Source organism: Salmo salar, chromosome 24 (genome assembly GCF_965601325.2).
Source record: "Salmo salar chromosome 24, fSalSal1, whole genome shotgun sequence".
NCBI classification, from domain to species: domain Eukaryota; kingdom Metazoa; phylum Chordata; class Actinopteri; order Salmoniformes; family Salmonidae; genus Salmo; species Salmo salar.
The window spans coordinates 6,803,649-6,811,641 of record NC_138314.1 but is presented as its reverse complement, the minus strand read 5'-3'; positions in this window follow the sequence as shown (position 1 = coordinate 6,811,641).

The window sequence follows — 7,993 nt, the reverse complement described above, 5'->3', positions numbered from 1 at the left end:
TTAACCACCCATTAGACTTGTTCTTTTTGTATGCTTTTTTAATCGATTGATAATGCTTATTTTTGTGCCAATACACAAAAACAAGTCACAACAGTATAGTAAGAGCTAATTATACTCGACCCATGTGTCACATTTTTTATATATGCATTTCTTGCCTTATCCAATGTAGAGTTCCATACAATACATAAATAGTTTGCCTGAACCATTCAAAAGATTGACAAGTTACAGCAGGCAGAAATGTATCTTAGGTAAACATAGCATTACATCATAGAAGAGCACCACATTCTGCCCACATCTCTCTACATGCTGTTGGTTTAGTAGGGGATGTTCTGTACATGTTGTTCTGTTCCAAATTACCCAGACACCTCTTAATCTGCCAAGAATACCACTGTGACTGACACTCCATCCCTGTTCTTGACTCGCTGCCTGTTAGCTCTGTGAAAGGCAGGCCAGGCGTGTGTGTGTGTGTGTGTGTGTGTGTGTGTGTGTGTGTGTGTGTGTGTGTGTGGTGTGTGTGTGTGTGTGTGTGTGTGTGTGTGTGTGTGTGTGTGTGTGTGTGTGTGTGTGTGGGTGTGTGTGTGGTGTGTGTGTGTGTGTGTGTGTGTGTGTGTGTGTGTGTGTGTGTGTGTGTGTGCGAATGCTTGTGTGCACACAAGCTGCAGTACACACTACCATTACACTCAAACCTCCATTACTGTCTGCAAAACAACTTCTCCTTAAATTCAGCAGCACACAGATGTATCAGAGATTGACTGCAGCCACACACACACTTGGGATGATTTACAAAGTAAATATCCAACTATTAGGTTATTATCAAAGAGATTAAAGCTAGAATTACAATCAAACCCACAATTTTTAAACAGTGTGTTATCAAAACACTGTCTGTACACACGCACACACGCCTGCATGCATGCACACACAAAATTCTTATTGGGCCCGATTCCGAATTAGGAAATTACGCATTTGTTATAAATGCCTTTCCTATGCACTTCTCAGTAGTGGGTATTCAGATTTACCTTATGAAGGTGCGTAGCGGGCTCTGCAGGTGTGGTCCCCTTGCGCGCGCTGAATAAATGTAATTCAACCGCTGAAAACTCTTCCAATTGTTGGCCAACAGATTCTCTCTTGGAGTTTTCATTCCATAGGCTTTTCAGTACATTTATCTTAAGCCATGCCTTTAAATACGGTGTACTGTACCTTTTAGTTTGAATTTTGTCTACAGACTCACTAGGATATATCGAGTGAACGGATTCAGAATATTAGGGATCAATGAAAGAAAACCATCTAAATATGTGCACATTGTTCCAGGGAATTATATTCCGTTTATGCGTGCTTAACTCGGGTTGGAATCAGGCCCAACCTAAATACTGGGACCATCTACTTGTGAGGGGAGTGGACCTTGTAGCACACAGAGTGGTGCAGGTGACCGTGGGGGTGGTGGGGGGCTGACTGATTCTTACTAATACACAGACACACAGTGACCTCCAGTGGTATGTTCAGTTCTGTGCACTGTGCAGAAAGCAGCTGGAGACTCATATACAGTACACCCATTTCCCGGCTGCGTCATGAAAAGTTGCACGTACAATTCCAAATCAGAAAGCGGTCACTTGACAATAGTATTTTTACTTATGTTGTAGCTAAATGAGGGTATCCCCAATAGGCTAGCCAATGTATTAATTGGGAACAATGGATGTCTCATATTTCTTCCAAAATACTGTATATTTTTGTCCTGTAATTCACCAAGCCAGCTGGACCTTCTCAGTGGGCTTGGCTGTGCTGACCTCAGGCAGACTTGTGTCTGTGTGTAGGGGAGTGGAGGGGGTGTGTGTGTGTGTGTGTGTGTGTGTGTGTGTGTGTGTGTGTGTGTGTGTGTGTGGTGTGTGTGTGTGTGTGTGTGTGTGTGTGTGTGTGTGTGTGTGTGTGTGTGTGTGTGTGTGTGTGTGTGTGTGTGTGTGTGTGGTGTGCGTGTGTGCGCGTGCGTGTGTACGTATGTGTGTGTGCGGCTTGCATCATCTGTCCAACCCATGTGGGAGAGTGATACCAAACATTTTTGTTTCAAGCGAGCAATGACCCAGAGCACAAACCCTTGTCCTGAGACGCCCTTGTGGGATTTTTCCCAGACAAATTGTCTTCTCATTACTTCTTGTATCGTTGAGGGAAGGCAATACATTGGTTCTGATCATTTGGATTAGCCCAGTATCAATCTAAACTTGACACATGATTCTGAGGTTTTCTCATAACATCCATTGAATTTGTATTCAAATTGATAATCGCTAGATGTTAACATGACATTACATTGTATCTTCACATCTGTTGGCTAAATCTAAACTGAGCTAAATCTAAACTATGACTTTTGAATATGGATGAGCTGTCTCCACCCAGCGGATAGAACACTCCTTTACAGGAATCTGGGCTTCTGGACCATTTGGGAATTGGTGCATGGGACAGTGCACACTGTCATTGGGACAATGATGTAGGCAACAGGGAAACAACACAAAGATCTTAAAGCATGCCACTGAGACATGGAACTAGACCGCAACTTGGCTCAAACGTGCCCGACATCTTCTAGAAAATAAGTAGTACGTTCAATTGATTGAGCCAGTTGATCATTGTAATATCATTTGAAAATACTACTAATACTTCCCGAGGAACGCTGTCTATGAAAATATAGTTTCAGAAATGTGTGGTGCTTCATTGTTTCTTCTTATAAGGCCCGATTCAGACTTAGGATAAGTAAATTAGCATGTGCCACTTAACATGTGCTACTTTAAAAGAAATGTCACTTAACATGGACACTTAAAGACCCTTTAGAACCCATAGCGGCCTTCAACGGCCATCCTTTAAATTACTATAGCGAGCGGCCTTGTTTTTCTAACAATAATATCTTTGTCAATATTTAAAAATTCACAACCTGTTGTCTTATTCGCGTGGCTGTTGTCATCAATCAGAAACAGAAAACAGGGTATGCTGTCATATGGCTCTTTTTTTTTTAAATCACTTCATTACTCAAAATGACAGCACTGAAGCGGCAACGACTTTTCACTGTGCAAGAAGCTGTATCTATGTTGGTTGGTGATGAAAGCGATGATGATGTCGAGGTGAGTGAAGTAAGTAAACAGCAGATATATGTTTGGTGTTGTTGATGTTTGATGCTGTGAAATTTGGGGAATAGCTCACAGATTATTAAATCCTGCCATCATCAACAGGTTGATACACGTGGGCACATCAGCGGTGGAGCAGTGTTTAGCTGTAGGCCCTATATAGTCAGTTAACTAGTTGGTCTTGTTTCTACCGAAGTAATTAAAATGGAAATGACCCAAGCTTCTTGCTATAGCTGGCTAGCTAGCTAGCTAACTGTCAGGTTTGTCTGTCAGGCTACGCTAGCTAGAAAAGTTGTGGCTGTAAATGTGTGCTTTGCTCGTGAAGCGTCAAGCTGTCACTTCCACTACCTAACGTTAGCCATACAGACAACCAGCTAATTAGAAACAAAATAGAGATTAGAGTAATTGGTGTTTATCTGTTGGACTTAGGTTTCGTTTGTCATGTTTGCTAGTTACAGATATTCATATTTCTCATTATTTGACAGCTTGCTTAACTGTCGTGTTATGGAAGAAGCCCGCACAGTGGAACTTATTTGTGTGTACTCTACCCTGTCTGATTATCCATCCGTCTGAAAAAACATATACGCACACAATGAACAGAGAAACAATCTTCACCACTAAGGGCTTTATAAAATTATTTTGATTGAATGCAAGTGCTGTATAGCTTCATGATGCCTCTGTATGTACAGTGGATATAAAAAGTCTACACACCCCTGTTAAAATGCCAGGTTTTTGTGATGTAAAAGAATGAGACAAGGATAAATCATGTCAGAACTTTCCCCACCTTTAATGTGACCTACAACGTGAAGAATTAAATTGAAAAACAAACTGAAATCTTTGAGGGGGAAAAATAAAAAAACTCACAATAACCTGGTTGCATAAGTGTGCACACCCTTAAACTAATACTTTGTTGAAGCACCTTTTGATTTTATTACAGCACTCAGTCTTTTTGGGTAGGAGTCTATTAGCATGGCACATCTTGATGTGGCAATATTTGCCCACTCTTCTTTGCAAAAGCGCTCCAAATCTGTCAGATTGCGAGGACATCTCCTGTGCACAGCCCTCTTCAGATCACCCCAGAGATGTTCAATTGGATTCAGGTCTGGGCTCTGGCTGGGCCATTCCAAAACATTCATCTTCTTCTGGTGAAGCCATGCTTTTGTGGATTTGGATGTGTGCTTTGGGTTGTTGTCGTGCTGAAAGGTGAACTTCCTCTTCAGCTCTCTAACGGACGCCTGAAGGTTTTGTGCCAAAATTGCCTGGTATTTGAAACTGTTCATAATTCCCTCCACCCTGACTAAGGCCCCAGTTCCAGCTGAAGAAAAACAGCCCCAAAGCATGATGCTGCCACCACCATGCTTCACTGTGGGTATGGTGTTCTTTGGGTGATGTGCAGTGTTGTTTTTGCGCCAAACATACCTTTTGGAATTATGGCCAAAAAGTTCAACCTTGGTTTCATCAGACCATAACACATTTTCCCACGTGCTTTTGGGGGACTTGTTTGTTTTTGCAAACTTCAGTCGGGCTTGGATGTTTTTCATTGTAAGAAAAGGCTTCCGTCTTGCCACCCTACCCCATAGCCCATTCATATGAAGAATACGGGAGATTGTTGTCACATGTAGCACACAGCCAGTACTTGCCAGAAATTCCTGCAGTTCCTTTAATGTTGCTGTAGGCCTCTTGGAAGCCTCCCTGACCAGTTTTCTTCTCGTCTTTTCATTCATTTTGGAGGGACGTCCAGTTCTTGGTAATGTCTCTGTGGTGCCATATTTTCTCCACTTGATGATGACTGTCTTCACTGTGTTCCATGGTATATGTAATGCTTTGGAAATTCTTTTGTACCCTTCTCCTGACTGATATCTTTCAACAATGAGATCCCTCTGATGCTTTGGAAGCTCTCTGCGGACCATGGCTTTTGCTCTGAGATGCAACTAAGAAAATGTCAGGAAAATCCTACTAGAACAGCTGAAATTTATTTGTGATTAATCAGAGTCACTTTAAATGATGGCAGGTGTGTAATGACTTCTATTTAACATGAGTTTGAATGTGATTGGTTAATTCTGAACACAGCCACATCCCCAGTTATAAGAGGATGTGCACACTTATGCAACCAGGTTATTGTAAGGTTTTTATTTTTCATTTTTCCCCCTCGAAGATTTCAGTTTGTTTTTCAATTGAATTGTTCACATTATAGGTCACATTAACAGTAGAAAAAGTTCTGACATGATTTATCTTTGTCTCATTCTTTTCCATCACAAAAACCTGACATTTTAACAGGGGTGTGTAGACTTTTTATATCCACGGTATGTGTGTGTGTGTTTGTGTGTTGTGGGATTTCATTGGTTGAATGAAAGTGCTGTATAGCATTATGATTTAGTTTAGTATGACACTTGCAGTATATATGGATATATAGGATCACCATTAGCTATTGCACATGCAGCGTATGTGTATGGCTGAAAGAAAGAACGAGTGGAAGGGAGAGAGAGAGATTGTGTGTGAGTGAAAGAGAGACAGAGAGAGAGAAATAAAGAGAGAGATTATGATCCTGACCACAATTGTATAATATTTGTTCCTCTCTCCCTCTCCCAATGTTCCTCTTCCTGCTAGGTTAGTGAAAGCAAGGGAAGTGATGTGGAGAGTCAGGGCTCAGCAGCAGAAGGCAAGGAGGAAGAGAAGTTAGAGATGATTGGAGGGACAGAGATGTGGAGCAAGGAGGAAGAGGAGGAGGGAGTGGCGCTAGAGGAAAGTGGAGGGAGAGAGGAAGAGGAGAGTGAAGAGGAGAATCAATCAATCAATCAAATGTTTTTATAAAGCCCTTCTTCCATCAGCTGATGTCACAAAGTGCTGTACAGAAACCCAGCCTAAAAACCCAAACAGCAAGCAATGCAAATGTAGAAGCACGTTGGCTAGGAAAAACTCCCTAGAAAGGCCGGAACCTAGGAAGAAACCTAGAGAAGAACCAGGCTATGAGGGGTGGCCAGTCCTCTTCTGGCTGTGCCAGGTGGAGATTATAACAGAACATGGCCAAGATGTTCAAATGTTCATAGATGACCAGCAGGGTCAAATGGAGGGAGAGACGAAGAGGAGAGTGAAGAGGAGAGTGTAGAGTGAGAGGAAGAGGAGAGTGAGGAGGAGAATGGAGGGAGAGAGGAAGAGGAGAGTAAAGAGGGTAATGGAGGGAGAGAGGAAGAGGAGAGTGAAGAAGACAGTGAAGAGGAGGGAGAGGAGAGTGAAGAGGAGAGGAACATGGAGAGGAAGAGGAACATGGAGAGGGAGAAGAGGAGGAGGAGGAGGAAGAGGAGAAGGAAGAGGGAGAGCACACCAGAGATGGGAGCCTACATGTCAATGGAGTGCATCTTCCCGAAGTCCAACCATTCACCCTTGTACCACACAGCTTACTTCATGCAATGTGTCCGTCTCATTTGTTGAATTTGGATCCGAAAAGTGCATGTACCTACATAGCTGCTTAAAGCGGTTGTGTGGCATTTTGCTAGTTATGTATGGTACCCCCACGACGGTGTCAGACGATCAGTGTGGGGACCATGCAAATGCCCCTTCCCAGAAATGCACAAAGTCAATGCAGCTTGTGCATTCACTTTGTGATGGATACAGTGGTCGGAAGTCGGGAGCCAAGAGTGTGTCACCAGGGAGTGTGGACTGAGTTGTACTCATAATTTGAAAGCAGGCCACTCCCTGGTGAAGTTTGAAGGGCTCAAGAGAGAGTGTGTGGTGTGCATCTGGAGTGGACGCAGGGTAAAGAGTGGGAGATGTGTATAAACGTCCTTTGGGTACTCTAGGTGTTCTGTGCCACTTTGCAGGATGGGGCCGTGCTTCCAGAAGTTTCATGACATGATGTAGGCAAAATGCAAACACTAATGTGACAGTGTGAAATACTGTATGAATTTGTCCTCCAAATGTTATAGGGAAATTGTGTTTTGTATATTTTCTTTGTATCTGTGTCTATCTTTGTATATTTTGAGTTTTTCTCTGAATATTTCTCTATTTAATACTTAATACTGAATTGTATGTGTACTAAATGTTATTTTGAGAGGTTATCTACATTTTTAAATAGTCTCTGAATAGTTGTTTGCATTTTTACATTGTCACAGAAGTTTGAAGCTTTGTCAAATAGCCTACTTTGTGCGGGTGCGTTTCAATTTTTTTGTCTGAATCTTTATCTATCCAATACTTGTTGTATTTAATGAATTGTTGTCAAAGTACTATTTTGACATTTTGTGCCACTTTGTAGGATGAGTCCGTTCTTCAATAAGTTTCATGGCATGTTGGAGGCTGAATGCAAACACTCAAGTGGCAGTGTGACATGATCTGTCCTACAAATCGTATAGGTAATGGTCTAGAAACAGTTGTGTATGGTATTTTCTCTCCTCATCTGTCTCTATCTAATATTTGTTGCATTCATTGAATTGTTGTCAAAGTAGGCTACTATTTCAACATTTTGTGTCAGGCCTGGTCTGTACCAAATCTTATTGAGAAAATAGTCTCTGAATAGTTGTTAGCATTTTTACATTGTTACAGAAGTAAGAATCATTGTCAATCAAGTAGCCTACTTTGTGTGGGTTTTGAAATACTTTCTGAATATTGCTGTCTGGTCACATTTTTGATTAAAAAAAAATATTTATAAGTATAATATATTACAATTTGTATACTTTACTATATTTTTTGTTGTTGTGGTGAGTGTTAATAGTTTTTGATAGTGTGTCTTTACATAGATGACAAAGTCAATGTTATTCCGATTGTTGTCATATTAAAACCGCTTGAGGATTTTTTTTGTTACTTACAACCTCATGCTAATCACATTAGCCTACGTTAGCTCAACTGACGCGCGGGGGTTACACCGATCCTGTAGAGGTTAAAGAAGAGGTTGGGTTCTT